The sequence below is a fragment of the Sus scrofa genome, chromosome 4 (genome assembly GCF_000003025.6).
Source record: "Sus scrofa isolate TJ Tabasco breed Duroc chromosome 4, Sscrofa11.1, whole genome shotgun sequence".
In the NCBI taxonomy this organism is placed as follows: domain Eukaryota; kingdom Metazoa; phylum Chordata; class Mammalia; order Artiodactyla; family Suidae; genus Sus; species Sus scrofa.
In genome coordinates, this window is record NC_010446.5 from 111,741,593 (window position 1) to 111,759,709 (window position 18,117).

Genomic DNA, 18,117 nt, shown 5'->3' on the forward strand with positions numbered 1-18,117 from the left:
TCCATTTTACAGATAGAGAAACTGAGAATACATTCATCCTCAGACGATTAAAGGGTAAACACAAGCCAGGCACTCTTGTGGCTCCAGAAAACTAGACGCTTGCTATTACAGGGTGGCCATCCAACCCACCAGCACCCAGGTGTTAATTAGCAAAACAGAACCCCAGGTCGCATCCTAGATCTGTTAAATCCAAATCTGTATGGTAACAAGATGCCCAGAAGCTCTCATCAAAGTTGGTGACAGTCTCATGGAAGCTGTGCCTTAGAATTGTCCTTGCACTTATAGACTGTGGAGTGTTGGCTTTCCTGGTCCAAGGACAGGTCTGTTCTGAGACTCTAGACTTTCAGGGAGAGTCCTGGGTCTTTGGACCAAGCTGGACTTTCTTATTGACTCCCAGGAGGTCCTGGCAACCTGTAGAGATTTGAGTCCAATAGAATTTTTGAACAAGTGTCTAATATATAAAGGGTTCCTCAAGGATTGCTGAGCTGTGAGCTGGATTTTTAGCTTGTGGAAGTTTTAATAGAGATGGAAAATTTAAAACCACACCAATACATGATGAATTAGAATAGCCTTGTGAAGAAGAAAGAGATAAATATCTTGCTCACATTATAACAAGACTTGCAAGAGCCAAATAACATTTCCCATAAAACCCTGCAAATTTGTGGCAGGTCTGTCATTATAATTCTGTTCAGGTGGCTTCCTTGTCTGTGTTCCAGCCAATAAAGGACGGTAATAATACTATTGAGTTTTAATGAAATCTGTCATCTTTATATTTATGGTTGACTCTTTGTGCTCATGTGTTTATTCATTCATTCATGAACACTTACTGAATGCCAGGCACTACCCTTTGCTGAGAAAACTGTATTTTTTAATTGATCAATATAGAAAAGACCCTAAAAGCCTGAACAATTGCTATATGAGGTGATAACTAGATGATTGAACTTCTTTTTTAAAATCCTCAGCTGGAAGGAAAGAACTTCCAAAATAGGGCTGTTCATGTATGTGTTTGTCCTTCTTGCTGGCTAAAAGCAAGTACTGCGAAAGCATAAGAAATAAACAGGTATTAACCTCAAATTCCCAGTCCACCCCACCCCCCCCTTGGCGACCACAAGCCCGTTCTCCATGTCAATGAGTTTCTTTTCTGTAGATAGGTTCATTTGTGCTGTATATTAGATTCCAGATATAAGTGATAACATATGGTATTTGTCTTTTTCTTTCTGACTTAATTCAGTCAGGATGAGAGTCTCTAGTTTCATCCATGTTGCTGAAAATGGCATTATTTTGTTCTTTTTAATGGCTGAGTAGTATTCCATTGTGTATATATACCACATCTTCTTAATCCAATCATCTGTTGATGGATTAGGAATTTGGGATTAATAGATGCACATTATTGCCTTTGGAATGGATCAGCAATGAGAGCCTGCTGTATAGCACTGGAAACTATGTCTGGTCACTTATGATGGAGCATGATAATGGGAGAAAAAAGAATGTATACATGTATGTGTAAATGAGTCACCTTCCTGTACAGTAGAAAATGGACAGAACACAGTAATCCAGCTATAATGGAAAAAATAAAAATCATTATAAATGGGGGGGAAAGCCTTTTTATCCATCAAAAAAAGAAAAAGAAAGAAAGAAACATGGGAGTTTCTGTTGTGGCACAGTGGAAACGAATCGTGTCGGGGAACTGGCGTTGCCATGAGCTGTGGTGTAGGTTACAGACATGGCTTGGATCCTGCATTGTTGTGGTTCTGGCAAAGGCCAACAGCTACAGCTCCAATTTGACCCCTTGCCTGGGAACCTCCATATGCCTCGGGTATGGGTATAAACACACACACACACACACACACACACACACAAAGAAAAAAAAAGAAAAAAACATGATGTTGGGAGTGGCAAAGTCCTGGAGACTGAGTGTCACTTGTTCTGCTTAGGGATCATGTTGTGGCGTGTGTGTCTGTGTGTGTGAGTGTGTCTGTGTGTGAAAGAGAGAGCGAGAGAGAGGCAGGGAAGGAGAGAGAGAGGCAGGGAAGGAGAGAGCGAGGGAGAGAGAGACAATGTATATAAGCGGAAATAAAGGCCAGGACTGAGTGGTTTGCTTTTCTTTCTGTGTCTTGTAGGAAAGAGACTCCTTCCAGCTCTGAGGGCCAGAGCTGACAGAGATATTTCGGCTTCCTTTTTTTCTCTCCGAAGTTTAGTCTGTGAGCTGAAAACTGCGTGTAACATTAAACAGTCGAAGCACGCTATCTCTGGGCCAAGTCCTCTGGCAGAAGGGCTTTTCCTGTGCACACCCAGAAGGCGTGGGCTGCAGGAGGCCTCTCCTTCTCTTTCAAAATTAGGTCATGACAATTTAGGAGTCTGTCACTGTGGGGGACTGCCAGCATTCCACGTGGGCATGACGGATGGCTCTAAAAAGACAGTGGCTTCAAGAACGCCCGTGTCCCCTCTCCGCAAGGTGTTTGCGGAGAGAGCCAGCAAATGTGGAAATAGTGGACCGGCGTGCAGCTTGAGTGTGTGCTGAGTTGGTTTGGGATTTTGCAAGCGTGTGGGTGCTGTTTGGCATAGAGGCCTGTGTTCAGAATCCATAGATAGTTCACAATTAGAAGGTGACCCCCGGCCCCACACAGGGGCACAGTGTCCTGTGTGGACAGAAGGCCCTGATCCAATCCCAGGCAAAGCCCACCGCCCAGGGGGAGCCCAGGAACAGGAAAATCTCTGCTTCTGTCTTCCCATGGCTCTTCTAGTTTCTTCCTTTCGCTCCTGCGACCATTCAAAATAGGAGCATCGCTTGTCAAGCAGAGGAAGTCTGGGTCATATCCTGTGTGCAGGAGCCAGCAGACGCTGGTTCTCGTTTTTTCCCTCATCTCAGACTGTGCTGCCACCTCACCTCATTGTTTTTATAACTCCCTCATTTAATCATTCTAGAAGCATCTGCCAGGTTTGTGTGGACCCAGCGCCGTGAGAGATGCTGGTGATGGGAGACAAGTGAGACGTCTTTCCTTTCTTCAAGAAGCTCCCGGTTCCATTACGGAGACAGGCAGGAAGACTCTAACCGCACGGGGTTAAAAAACCCGCCAAACCTCCTTATAGAGATGTACAGACATGTGGACAGAGGCAGGACAGTCGGCTTGGTGTTAGAGGACTGGGCAGGGCGCCCCCTCTGGTGGAGGGGCCCTTTGAGCCGAATGGGAGGGATGAGCTGAAGTTGCCAGACCAGAGAAAAATCCTTTCCTAGGAGGTGACTTGGCTGTGAAGCAATCACGACACGTGGTACATCATTTACGGTGCTTGCTTTTGGTCTTAGCCAGACATCTCTGCTGCCCGTTAGAGGGATCCTGGGCTGAGTAAGTTCAGAGCGGCAGGAGAGTGGAGCAAATGAGCCGTGGAAAGCACAGGTTTTGAGTGAGAATGACTGGGAATCATAGCTCTGCCCCTGGGAGCTCCCAACTTCAGGAAATTTGCTTAGCCCCATCAGAACCTCTCTTTCTCTCTCAGTAAGATGGCATAATAACACAGTCTCATAGGATTGATGCGAGGCTTTTGTGAGATAATGAATGGAAGGGATTTAACCCACCGCCTGGCATCTAGAAAGCCCTCCATAAATGCTGCTATTATTATTTTTCAGATACAAACTTTTTTTTTTTTTACCTCCTCTCTACCTGCTTCTTCAATTACCAGGTAGTCACCTAAGGACCTTCTTTTCTTTTATTTTATTCTATTTTTATTTTTAGGGCTGCACTTATGGCATATGGAAGTTCCCAGGCTAGGGGTCAAATCGGAAGTGCAGCTGCCAGCCTACACCACAGCCACAACAACGCAGAATCCAAGCCGCATCCACAACCTATGCTGCACCTTTTGGCAACACCGGATCCTTCACCCACTGAGCAAGGCCAGGGATTGAACCTACATTCTCATGGATACTAGTCAGGTTTGTTACCACAGAGCCACAACAGGAACTCCAAGACCTGCTGCTGAAACAGTCCATTCTTGCTTAGGCTGTAGCCTCTTGATGGTTGAAAGGATACATCTGGAGACAGTGGTTTCTAATTTCAATGTCTAGTTAGGGATTTAAACTTTAGAATTTTAACAAATTGGATTATTTCACAATAATTCAATTTATGCATCATGGACAAAATTGTAAACAAATTTACTGAGCAATCAAAACAAATATATATAGCTCATTATACTCTTATATTACCATAAACAGGGTCCATAAATGTAAGATGAGATTTCACCAATCCCTTCTTACTTTGGAGTTAGTAACTGATGGCCAAGGATAATATGTCTATGTTTCAGTCCATTTCTTTGGCCTCTTGGCCTTTGGTCAGCTTCTTTTTTGTGTACCATTTCTTTCACAGAATCAACCATCATCTCATGAGGGCATTTGTATTTATATTTGCAGGTTACTATGGCAACAGAGACTCTCTCCCTATTGCACAATCCTCATGAACAGCTCCATCCATCCGTCCATTCATCCATTATCCATTCATTCATTCAGTCAACCACTAGTTAGATATTGAATATACAGGAAATATTTACTATTGGGGCACAGATGATTCCTTGTCTTAAAGAGCTCACAGTTTGGTGGAAAAACAGAAAATCTACCCAGTAGTTACCATGCAGTGTGGGGGCGGCTCTAATAGAGGTTAGCAAAATGTACAGGTGGGGAGAGGAGAAGCACTGACACAGCCCAAGAAGTCAGGAAAGCGGCCCAAGCAGAGTACTGAAGGAAGGAGGAGTAAGAATCAGAAAACAAGGGGAGAGGGAGGGCCTTCCAGGCAGCAGGAACAGCATCAGTAGAGTCGAAGCATCAGTGGACTCCCTCTGAGTCAAAGGAATGATGACTTGTGTGGCGGGCGAGGAAGCTGGTGTGGCTGGCCCATGGGACACGTGCAGGAGGCATGAGTGACAGGAAAATGACCAGGGAGGTCAGGACAAGCCCCAGCCAGGCTAAGAAATCTTAACTTCACATAAAAGATGATGAGACCCTTTGGAAAGGTGAGAGAAAGGGTCAGTTTTCTGCTTTGGAACATTCTTTCTGGTGACCCTGTGAGGGCTGCTGTGGTTGGGGACATAGCTGGAAGGCAGGGGGGAAGTTGCAGTTGTTCAGATAAGAAATGATGAGGACCTGACCTGAGGTGAGGACAGGAGGGCAAGAGGGGAGTGGGGAGGGAGAGAGAGAGAGCTTGGGGAGAGGGCCAGGTGAGCCCGACCGCTGAGAAGAGCAGCTACGGGGAGCGGGTTTGGGGTGGGGAGAGAGAGAAAAGAAAGTATCTTCCCTGCTTTCTGTTTTCACAGTGCTGTTGTCGTTTGCTTTTCTTTTTCTCTTATGCTTCTTTCTCTTTCTTACATCATCTTTGTTTTCCAGCCTCTGTATATAAGAAATTTCTGTGATACACAGAACAGGGGCTTTGGATCGAGATTGGTTGGGATTACAATGTTAACTTTGCGACCCTTGGCTCTGTAATCCTGGGTAAATTATTTAATGTTCTCATCCTTCCTTTCTCCTTCTGGAAGCTAGTAACAGCCATGCTTTAGGGGGAGAGGGCAGCGCTGCAAGGGAGGTGCCATTGTCAGAGAGGTCAGGAAAATAGAAATCGCTGTGGGCATCATAAGTGGTAGAGAGTTTAGCACAGGAGACTGGATGCTTAGGAACCATTTAGAGGAGTTCCCGTCGTGGCGCAGTGGTTAACGAATCTGACTAGGAACCATGAGGTTGTGGGTTCGGTCCCTGCCTTGCTCAGTGGGTTAATGATCCGGCGTTGCCATGAGCTGTGGTGTAGGTTGCAGATGCGGCTGGGATCCCGCGTTGCTGTGGCTCTGGTGTAGGCCTGTGGGTACAGCTCCGATTGGACCCCTAGCCTGGGAACCTCCATATGCCACGGGAGCGGCCCAAGAAATAGCAAAAAGACAAAAAAAAAAAAAAAAAAAAAAAAAAAAAGGAACCATTTAGAAAGGTCAGAGGAGGAAAGTTCCCTCTTTGAAACTCTGGGACCTGCACTTTGGTACCCAGTCTGGGTGTTGTTTTTATCATTGTTATTGTTGCTGCTCCTGTTATTGTGCTTGTTTTTGGTTTTGATTTGGCACCTGGCATCCAACTCCACACCTTTCTATGTTCTCCCAGAGTAACGGGGGCTATCAGTCTGGCCACTTCTGGCATCCCTTCGCCTGGAGAGTTCTGCCCTCAAGTCCTGCCGGTGAGAGGTACTGTGTGAGATTGGAAAGGCAGAAATGAAACAGGTTATGTTTCCTCCAACCATGGCAGACACGTGGGAGGTGTGTAGCAGCCTCCAAGCTTCTCTTGCAAATCACCTCCATGCAGCAGATAGATGTGACTGTCTCAAGAGTTTTGGCAATTTCTTGCCATTTCCTAATTTTCTGAAAGATAGCAGTGAATCTGAGAGCAGTGTTCCTTGCTCGCCCTACTCCCCCTCCCCCCTTCTTTTTTTTGTATTTTTAGGGCTGTACCCTCGACATATGGAGGTTCCCAGGCTAGGGGGCAAATCAGAGCTATAGCTGCTGGCCACAGCCACAGCAACACCAGATCTGAGAAGCTTCTTCGACCTATATACCACGGCTCACAGCAACACTAGATCTTTAACCCACTGAATAAGGCCAGGGATAGAACCTGCGTCCTCATGGATGCCAGTCAGATTTGCTTCCACTGAGCCACGATGGGAACACTAATGCCCTACTTTCCAGTAGGTTTGTGGGCCTGCGACTTCCTGTATCTATACCTTCCTATTTACAATTTCTAAGTTGACGTCTGTTTTCTGGAATTAACACCAATCGAAACCTTTCTGGCATCTACTTTTCTGTACCCTTTGCCACCCTTCCCGGCCACTAAAACTCAGAGACTCTCAGGGCTTCATCTGAGACCCTTTTCAAGCTGAACCGAACTGAGTCAGTCCTACATTTTTCATTTACGGGCATACCTTGGTGATACTGAGGGTTCCGTTCCAGATCACCACAATGAAGCAACTACCACAATAAAGTCACAGCAACTTCTAGTCGCCTGATGCCTGCAACAGTTATGTTTATGCTATAGTCTGTTAAGTGTGCAGTAGCATTATGTCTTTGAAAAAGTTCCTACCTTAATTTCAACATGCTTTATTGCTAAAAAATGCTAACCATTATCTGATAACACAGGGTTGCCACAAAACTTCGATTTGTAAAAATGCAGTATCTACAAAGCACAATAAAGCAAAGTGCAGTAAAACGAGGTAGGTCTGTATTTCTTGTGGTCCAGCAACTCCCCCCATTCTATCTCCAGCCCAGACTCTCCTTTGAGATACAAACCACACACCCACCTTTGGTGGCCGTGTGTCCACTGGCCCGTTTCCCAGGCCCCTCAAACTCAGCTTGTAGGAAACTGAATTCGTGGTCTTCCCCTCTCCTTCCATCCCTAGCCTTCTCCTCCCGCTTTCTCTTTCTAAGAAAATGACCTCATCCTTCGCCCTGAGGTTTCAGCTAGAAATCGGAGAGTCATTCTTTTTTTTTTTTTAATGGTGGTCTCTCTTTTATTTTATTTTATTTTATTTTTTAATTATTATTTTTTTTATTTTCCCACTGTACAGCTAGGGGATCAAGTTATCCTTACATGTATACATTACAATTACATTTTTTCCCCACCCTTTGTTCTGTTGCACATGAGTGTCTGGACATAGTTCTCAATGCTATTCAGCAGGATCTCTTGTAAATCTATTCTAAGTTGTGTCTGATCATTCTTGACTCATCCCTCCCCTTCAGCCCCCACACGCATCAGGCAATCAGTAACTGATCCTTATCTGTCTGCCTGGGGTCTGACAGCCCCTCCCCAGCCTTGTTCTCCCCCCCCCCCTTTTCTGATCCCCCAAGCTCCAGAGAGGAGCCGCCCTCCCAATTTCCCTGCTCCACACGCGCCCACCACCGGCTTCCGTTCATTCTCTACACCAGGACCCGATGAGCCTTTGACGATGTAAAAGTGACCTTCTTGGTGCGGTGCTTGCTTTGCTGCAACACTTTGATGACCTCCGGAGAAGTTGTGCATCCTTACCCTGAGCCTAGTTCCCGCCTCTCCCCGCCCCTCCTCCTGCCCCGCCCCCCTTCCCTCTGCGGGTACCCACGGTTCTCCCGTTCTTCCTCCGCCTAATTCCTCGCCATCCTGCAGTCTTACGCAGGTAGCTCTTCCTCAACTCGCTGAGTTCAGTAAGGTCACTCACTCGTCACTAAAACAGTGCCAGACCTCCACTTCTCCAGCGCTTCTCACAAGGGTAGGGACTTGTTCAAAGTCTTTTACCTCTTTTTAGAGGGTAAACTGCATGAAAGCAGAAAAATTCTGTCTCGTTCCTTGTTGCAGCTTCAGTTCCTGGCACAAAGGAGGCATTTATTAAATATTTATTCAATGAATTAATAGTGCTTGATAACTGTTCATTCTTTCTCCTCATCCCTACCTTATCCTTCCCTCCTCTTCTTTCCTCTCCCCTCCCTTTCCCTTCAAAGGTTAGTGCCACTCAGAGCTTTGCCTCCCTTTCCCCTCCTCCCTCCTCTCCTTCCCTCCCTCCCTCCCTTTTGGCCTCGGGCTGTCATTGTTCATTCTGACAGCTGTGGATTAGGTAGCTCAGGTTCTATCTGTCTTCCTAGGGCTCTTCTGCCTTTGAGTTTCTCTCAGCGCACCCCATAGTTGAGACTGGGAGAGACAGATCTCCAGGAGAGCTCCAGAAAGGGCTCCCAGAAATAAAATAACCTCTATCTCCTATTGCCCGCCTTTGTCTTAAAGCAGCTATGTCAACTCCAGGAACTGGTCTTCAAACAAATCTTGTTACTCACCCTCATTCTAGAACAAAGGACGTAGTCAGAGATAGGACATAAATCACTTGTACCCAGCCTCCTTTTCCAAATTATAGAAAGGGACATTATAAGGTTCATAAGACAGGAAGAACTATTGAGATCCTTCAAAAGAGAAGGAAGCAAATATACTGAACCTGAGAGCTAAAGTACTTAGTTGACTCTGGGCTTCCTGGCAGCCAAGGTAAAAGGGGAAACTACATAAATAATAATTCTTACCATCAGAAAAGAGCAAATATCCAATTCACTGGAGGAATCATTTAAGAAAACCACCTTGAACTTTTGTTCTTTACTGTATACTGATTATTCCATGTGCTCAATTCAGTTTCACAAACATCCATTAGCAGCTACCATGGGTCAGGCCTCTACTTGATACTAAGGGTTTGAGGACAAACAGGACATCATGCTGCTCTTAAAAATGTAATCTGAATGGCTTAAAATCCAAGTACCCCATGGCTTTGTCTTGTTTTGCAATCACTTTATGAATATCATAATATATTTGCTCCAAAAGCACATAGAATTGAAGTTACACATGGTCTAAATTTCTTCACCTCTTGTTGATCCCAAATTTCTCCATAGCAGAACCAGGGTAATCATTTGAAAATGTAAATGTGGTCATGTCTTGACTGCTTAAATCTCTTTGATGCCTCCTGTTGTTTTGATTTTGGCTTTGACTTTGTCAATGGCTTTCGATGGAGTAGAACATTTAGGGTTATCACTTGACTTCTTTTTTTTTTTTTTTAATTTATTTTTGGCTGTACACAGAGCATACAGAATTTCCTTGGCCAGGGACTGAACCCACCTCACACCAGTGACAACGCCAGGTCCTTTAAATGCTAGGCCACTGGGGAATTCCTGTAGAATTTTAAACGATGGCCATTCTGACTGGTGTGAGGTGGTACCTTGCTACAGGTATTTTTAAAAATATTTTTTGTTGGAGTATAGGTGATTTATTGTGTTAGTTTCAGATGTTCCATAAAGTGAATCAGCCATATATATGTCCCTTCTTTTTCAGATTCTTTCCCATTTAGGCTACCACAAATATATAGATTTCCCCATGCTATGTAGTAAGTCACTGATCAATTTTGTATAGTATATACTAGTATGTCAATCCCAAACTCCCAGTCCATCCCTCCCTCCTCAGTGTTTCCCCTTTGGTAACCATAAGTTTGGTTTTGAAATCTTTGAGTCTATTTCTGTTTTGTGAAGATCTTTGTATCATTTTTATTAGATTCCACATATTAGTGAGCTTAGATATCTGTCTTTCTCTGATTTATTTCACTTAATATGATAATTTCTAGGTCCTTCCATGATGCTGCAAACGGCAATATCCCATTCTTTTTTATGGGCAAGTAATAGTCCATTGTATATATGAACTACATCTTCTTATCTAGTCCTCTGAAGATGGACATTTAGGTTGCTTCCATATCCTGGCTATTGTAAATAGTGCTTCTATGAACATTGGGGTGCATGTATCCTTTCAAAATATGTTTTTTCAAGGGATATGCCTAGGAGTGGGATTGCTGGATCATATGGTACTTCTTTTTTTTTTTTTTTTTTTTTTTTTTTTTTTTTGGGCATATAGGTCCCATAGTCGTTAGTTACTTACAAAGCAAGCAGATGGCGTCTGCTACACCACTGCTGGATCCCCATGAGTAAGGCACCAACCTGCACACCCTGCCAAGGAGGGTTCCCTGTTCATTTGCACCCTGCATCCCCAGCTTAGGGTTCTTTTGCTTAGCATTTATTGTTTGTAGACTTTTAATTTTTTTGGCTGTGCCCACAGCATGTGTAAGTTCCCAGGCCAGAACTGAACCTGAGCCAGAGGAGTGACCTGAGGCACAGCAGTGACAATGCTGGATCCTTAACCAAATGCACCGCAAGGGAATTCCCTTTGTAGACTTTTTAATGATGGCCATTCTGACTGGGATGAGGTGATACCTCACTGTAGTTTTGATGTGAACTTATCTAGTAATCAGTGATGCTGAACATCTGTTCGTGTGTTTTTTGGCCATTTGTCTATCGTCCTTGGAGAAAGGTCTTCTGACTATTTTTTGATTAGGTTGTTTGTTTTTTTGATATAAAGCTGTATGAGCTGTTTGTATATTTTTAGAGCTTAATCCCTTTTCAGTTGCTTGCCTTACATTTTCTCACATTCTGTGGGTTGTCTTTTCACTATTTAAAAAAATGGTTTCCTTTGCTGTGCCAAAGCTTTTCAATTTAATTAGGTCCCATGTGTTTATTTTTGTTTTTATTTTAATTACTCTGGGAGGTAGATCCAAAAAGATACTGCTGCAATTTATGTCAAACTGTATTCTGCCTATATTTTTCTCCGAGAGTTTTATAGTATCTGGCCTTACATTTAGGTCTTTAATCCATTTTGAATTTATTTTTGTGCATGGTGTAAGAGAATGTTCTAATTTCATTCTTGTGCATGTAGCTGTCCAGTCTTCCCAGCACCACTTACTGAAGAGACTGTCTTTTCTCCATTGTATGTTCTTGCTTCCTTTGTTGTAATGAGTTGACCATAGCTGCATGGATTTATTTTACGCTTTCTATCCTGTTCTATTGTCTATATTTTTGTTTTTGTGCTGGTATCGTACTGTTTTGATGACTGTAGCTTTGTAGTAAAGTCTGAGGTTGGGGAGCCTGATCCCTTCAGCTTTGTTTTTTCAAGATTTCTTTGGCTATTCAGGGTCTTTTGTGTTTCCATACAACTTAAAATTTTTTTTTGTTCTAGTTCTGAAAAATGTGGGGTAATTTAATAGGGATTGCACTGAATCTATAAATTACTTTGGGTAGTATAGTCATTTTGATGATATTGATTCTTCCAATTCAAGAACATGGTAAATCTTTCCATCTGTGTCATCTTGAACTTCCTTCATTAGTGTCTTATAGTTTTCAGAGTACAGGTCTTTTGCCTCTTTAGGTAGGTTTATTTTTAGGCGTTTTATTCTTTTTGGTAAAATGCTTTCATCTTTCTACCATTAGAATGGTATTAGCTGTGAGTTTGTCATAAATGGCTTTTATTATGTTGAGGTAGTTTCTCTCTATTCCCACTTTGTGGAGAGTTTTTTTTTTTTTAATCAGAAATGGGTGTTGTGTTTTGTCAAAAGTTTTTTCTACATCTATTGAGATGATCATATGGTTTTTATTCTTCAGTTTGTTGATGTAGTATGTCATACTGATTAATTTTCAGATATTGAAGAATCCTTCATCCCTAGGATAAATCCCACTTGATCATGGCGTGTGATTATTTTAATGTATTGTTATATTTGGTTTGCTAATATTTTCTTGAGTATTTTTGCATCTATATTCATTAAATTACAATGACAATCTATAATCTTTTTTTGTAGTGTCTTTGTCTGGTTTTGGTATCAGGATAATGATGACCTCACAGAATGAGCTTGGGAGTGTTCCTGCCTCTTCAATTTTTTGGAAGAGTTTCAAAAGAATAGCTAGTAACTTTTTTTTAACTGTTTGATAGAATTCACCTGTAAAGCTGTCTGGTCCTGGACTTAGGCTTTTTGGAAGTTTATAAGTCAGTTTCATTTTCAGTATTTATGATTGATCTCTTCATATTCTCTATTTCTCCCTGATTCAGTCTTGGAAGATTGTACCTTTCTAAAAATGTGTCCATTTCTTCTAGGATGTCCATTTTATTGGCATAAAGTGCTTATAGTACTCTCTTTTGATCCTTTGTATTTCTGTGGTGTCGTTGTAGTTTCTCCTCTTTCATTTCTAATTTTATTGATTTGGGCCCTCTCCCTTTTTTCTTGATGAGTCTGACTAAAGCTTTATCATTTCACAAAAGGTATTTGAATGCGTGAGTAGGGAGAAAAATTTTGCTCAATTGCCCTGGTTCACTCTCCTCCTCTTAACCACTATTTGTCACCATTCTTAGTAACTGCAACATCTATGTTGTGATGGTTCGGATTATTGTTCAGCAAATACTCACTCTGTTTCCTGAACTCTTGGCATTGGGTTTGGCATCATTTGATTTGCTTGGGCTGGTGTGATGTTAGAAGGCATGATGAACATTCACACGCTTGCAGGGTTTGGCTCGGCTCTTTCTGTGGTGGTCTGCACGACATGAACACACCCCAAGTCACTAGTGCCCCTTTATCCTGGACCCTAGAATAAATATATTTGCAGCAGACCTGAACCAAACACAACACACTAGCCAGCTGGGGCCATTCCAGATCCGCCAGCTGGTCCGCAGTCTTGTGAACATGATGCCAAGTGCTTAGGGGCAGAGCACATCATTGAGAATAGAGGTGATTTGTTGTACAGTACTGTTGCAGTGATAGCTTTCTAACTCGTATGTAGATACACACCAGGGCCTCTGAGCCACCAAGCTTCTTGCCTATCATGATCGTTTCTTCCCTGTCACCTCAACCACCCATTTCCATGGTTATATTCTAGACTGCTCCCAGCATGAACTATACCACCTTGAAATACTGAGTCTAAGAATCTCACTCTTTAACCACCTCCAGCTCCCTTGCTCTGTGACTCATACCTCAATATCTTATGTGATCTTCAATCCACTGGCTCACAATTTTTTCACTTTCTAACATCTCTGTCATGTCCTCAATTCCCACCTAACCTAGCTTAAGTTTTGTGGCCCATCATGGCAATTACTCCCTTACAAAAGAATAGTAGCTAGTCCTGATGCTAGGATTAACATATGCCAGACACTGTGCTAAGCACAGTGGTCTTGACTTGGGTTCCTCCAAAGCTGAGCTGAGCCAAAGACTTGTATCTAGGTAGATTATTTGGGAAATGATCCCAGGGAGTAGGAGTAAGGGACAAAAGCTAATGAAATACAGAGGGAGGGAACATCAATATAAGGATACCTTATTAAGTAGATAACCTCCATGGCTCACTCTGCAGGAAGCCTTATAAAATGCTTTTCAAAACTGTTTGCCCAAGGAAAGGAGTGGCCTTTCTCCACGATTCCTATCCCCCTCAGATCAAGGGTGGGCTTCGCCTTCTAGACTGTACACATACCAGTTCACAGTGGATTCCCCTGGATGTTCTCTGCTGGGGCACCAGAGAGGCTCTGGGGGAGGAAGCTGTAGGTATGCAAGGAGATCTGGGAGGGAGGTGCTGTCAGGATGCTCCTAGGTGAAGCTGGTCAAGACTGAAGGGAATTGGTTGCTGGAGAGGTAGTGGGAGCAGAGGGAGGGCCCACAAGGAGGTTCAGTGGTGCCCAAAGGTGGTGGAGACACATGTAGATTCAATCCCTTCCTAACAGCAATCCCATTTTTCAAGTGAGAAAAGTGAGGCAGAGAGGTGTTAAATTACCCGCCCAAGGTCATATAACCAGTAAAGGGCAAAGCTGGATCTACACCCAGGCAGCCAGTTGCCGAGGTCTGTGCTCCCAACCACCGCTCCACATGCCTCTTGACCGTACACACCACTAACTTCTTTGCCCTTTTAACTTGTTGGTAAAACAACCTCATATGGTTTAATAGAGTCAGACAAAGCCATTTGAGGCTTCCAAAATTCAGGGGAATATCATTTTAAATATTGATAAGGGTTGTATCATCAAAAGAACATGAAAGATGGCAAGATTCTATTAAATTAGAAGAGAGGAGTTCTCGTCGTAGCTCAGTGGTTAACGAATCCGACTGGGAACCATGAGGTTGCGGGTTCGGTCCCTGCCGTTGCTCAGTGGGTTAAGGATCCGGCATTGCCATAAGCTGTGGTGTAGGTTGCAGATGCGGCTCGAATCCTGCGTTGCTGTGGCTCTGGTGTAGGCCAGTGGCTACAGCTCCGATTAGACCCCTAGCCTGGGAACCTCCATATACCGAGGGAGCGGCCCAAGAAAATGGCAAAAAGAAAAAAAAAAAAAAAAGAAGAGAGTATATTTACAGAGCTTGAGGCTCCTTTCAAATTTAAAACCCCTTAGAGTTAAAAGGAAAATAAGTGTATGTACCTCGTGATCCAAACTAAATGATCAACAAGGCAGGGTTATAGGCCTCTGGGGAGACATGAAACTGTGTCATGGCATCTACAGAACTGCTCTCCCAAAGGCCCAATTTCTAAATACCACCTTATTAAGAATTAGGGTTTCCATGTGGATTGGGGGGGGGGTGACACAAACATTCAGTCTGTAGCAGAAAACAGTGGGTGACCAAAACCCAACTCATGAGCTGACTGGAATATTTTCAGGCTGAGATCTTTCCAGAACGTGTACTCTACACTTCTGCTCACCCATCAGAGTCTAAGGGATTATTTGACAGACTCTGCCTCTCCTCACTTATCTCACTGAAATTAGAGCTGCCAGTGACCAGGGACCTTGTCTCGCATTCAGCACTGTCTCCTCAGGACCTAGAGCATTGCAGGCACATGCTTTCTTGGGTAGAGTGAGAGAGTGAAGAAAGTGAGTGGTACAGGCTAGAAAGGGCAGCTTCGAGCATTGAGGGCTGTTCTGTGGGTGCTCAAAGACCACAGACAACTCTGGAGACGTCTCCTAGCTCTGGATGATAAAGAAGATGTGAAATGAAATTGTGATTCATTTTATTTTTCTCAGCAGTTGATTTTTAGAGTAATGGAAACAACTTGAATGATCAGAAATTCATTTATTTAAAAAAAAAAAAAACAAACTTCCCAGAATATATTTTTAGACCGCTAGAATGATCTGTATTTACATACATGCATTTCACATTCATGCATTTAAGTATACATTTCAAGGAGTTCCCTGGTGGCTCAATGGCTTAAGGATCTGGTGTTGTCCCTCTTGTGGCTCTGGTTACTGCTGTGGTGCCAGTACGATCCCTGGCCCTGGAACTTCCACAAGGCGTGGGTGCAGCCAAAAATAAATAAATACATAAATAAATAGTACAAGTCAGTGTTTTTTAATATATTCACAACCATCACCACAATCTAATGTTTATCATCTAATTGCAGAATACTTTCATCACCCCCTTAAAGAAACCCATTCTCAATAGCAGTCACTCAACATTTCCCCCTCCCCGCCAGGCCCTGGAAACCACTAATTACATTCTTTTTCTATGAATTTGCTTATTCTGGCTACTTCCTATAGATCATACAACATGTGCTTCTTTGTGACTGGCTGCTTTCACTCAGCCTGATGTTTCTTTGGGTCATCCATGCCAGGGTATGCTTGAAGGTATGTTATGTCCTTCTTTAAAAAATTTTTTTATGGCCACACCCATGGCATATAGAAGTTCCCACCAGGGATTGAATCCTAGCCACAGCTTCAGCCTGTGCCTGTTACAGTAATGCCAGATCCTTTAACCCACCCTTTAAGCCAGGCTAGGGATTGAACCCATGCCTCTGCAGTGACTCAAGCCACTGCAGTTGGATGCTCAACCACGGTACCACAACGGGAACCCCTGTCCTTACTTCTTCTGGCTACTCTCCTTCCTTCCCTCAATCGCATCTTGAGTGATATCAGTCTCTATTTAATTTTCCAAAGCATATAAAATATTTATTGCTCATCTAATACTCATTTGCTGTGTAATTTTATTCACTGTCTTCATCTCTCCCTACCGCGTTGCAATTCTGGGTACCCTGTATTTGTGTGACCACCATAGCACAGGACTTTATCCATAGTGGGGCTCAGTGACCAATGTGCAGTGGCCCCTGGCCTTCGTGATGATTTCTCTGCAGCATCACAAGATTCAGCAGCCTCCAGAGAGATTCAGAGCTCTCAGAAGCTGGGCGCGGAGTGCACTCCAAGTTTGAAACTTGACAGGTGCTGAAATGCCAGATGGAAGAAGCTAAGTGGAACATTCGTGGTGTGAGAAAAAAAAATGAGAGGCATTCCCAGGATGACACTTGGGTTTGTCTCTGTAGCAGGATGCTTATCTCTCTGCAGTGGTGATTCACTCACCATAATTGACAGCTGGAACAATTGTGGGTAGGAGGGAGAGGCTTGGCCTCCCAGCCAGAGACTAAACAGCTGGAGGTACATTATCTTCAGGCATTGTGTGGGTTGGGTGAGTTCTTATCATCACCTTCTACTAACCTTTCTTCTGACGGCTTCTCTATCCCAGGGCTGGGATGATGAAGCCAGCAGCTAAGCTGGTTGTTAATTATTGGCCATCACGTTGGTCACAGCAGGAAGAACCATTTTCTGCGGGGATGACCCCTCTACTTTAGCAGAGACCCGGGTGGATGTTCCTGCAGGAGTGATTTTTTTTAGCTCCAGGCACTACTTGTTTGGGGCATGGTTTCTCAACATTGAGGGCTCCAGACCTCCAGGATGTGGTGTTTCAGCCTGATAAAGCAGAGACTGGGGACATGACATATTCCTTCACACACCACTTTTTGGGGGACTCTCCCTTAAATCATCTCAGTCCCTCTCCTGGTGATGGATACCTAAAGCTGACCAACCATTGTCACCAATGGATTACAGATATTTAAATACAAAGGTATTTACATATCCACCATACACTGTATTGAACACACATATAATATCCACAGCTCTTATCTTTGCAGAATAGTTGCAGATTTTTTTTCTTTTTCCCTCCCAGAGAGAGGAGATAGATGAAGAAAATGAGAACTGGGACAGAACCTGTTTGCAACCAGGCACTGGGTTTGAAGGACTGGTCCAAGAGCCCCGCTACCTGCAATTTTTCCTCCTCCCGGCCCTGCACAGTGGCTGCCATTCTTATATCACTCTGCGTCTTAAAGAGAATCTTTATTAAAATGAAAATAATATTAGTATGGGTAGCACCCTGATTCATTTTTCAACCCTAAGTATTCTAGAAAAAAAACAAGCTTGTCAAAGACTTGACAGGCAAATTTGTTCAATGCCATGAACCAAGGGGGATTGAGATACTGGAGGTTTGGGTCTTCTTCTTGGGTGGACTGGGCTCGGGTGAGATGAGATGAAACTGGAAAGGGAGGATCTGGACGCCACGGCTGTGAAGCCCTGGTCACAGGAGATGTCATCATGGACATCTGTCACTTTTGCCTGCCAGGATCTGTTTGGGTTTGAGCCCTCTGATTTTGCTTTGGGAGAAGCACTGCCTCTCATTGGCTTTGGTCGACCACAGTCCATCAAGGTGCCTGCCTTTTCCTGCCTAAGGCCAGGCCAATCGCACATCCTTAGATTTCAATCCTGGGAGATGAAAAGAAACAGCTGGATCTTATCATCCCCAGGGCAACCCCTCCAGAGACTCATCATTCGGAGCTGTCACCGAGATTCCCAGAGATGCTCTGGTTCCTGTCTCTTCTGACGTCCTGGTCTCCCACTCTTCTTCAGTTATGTGAATTAACCCATATCCTTCTAGGTTTCTCTTTGCTCTATTTTGC

At 43.7% G+C, this 18,117-nt stretch overlaps 1 long non-coding RNA gene across 1 annotated transcript in view; it reads left to right on the plus strand.

Annotated features, from left to right (window-relative positions):
- The window catches only part of LOC106510207, a 78,829-nt gene that overhangs the window by 14,277 nt on the left and 46,435 nt on the right, over positions 1–18,117 (plus strand). The window lies entirely within an intron of this gene.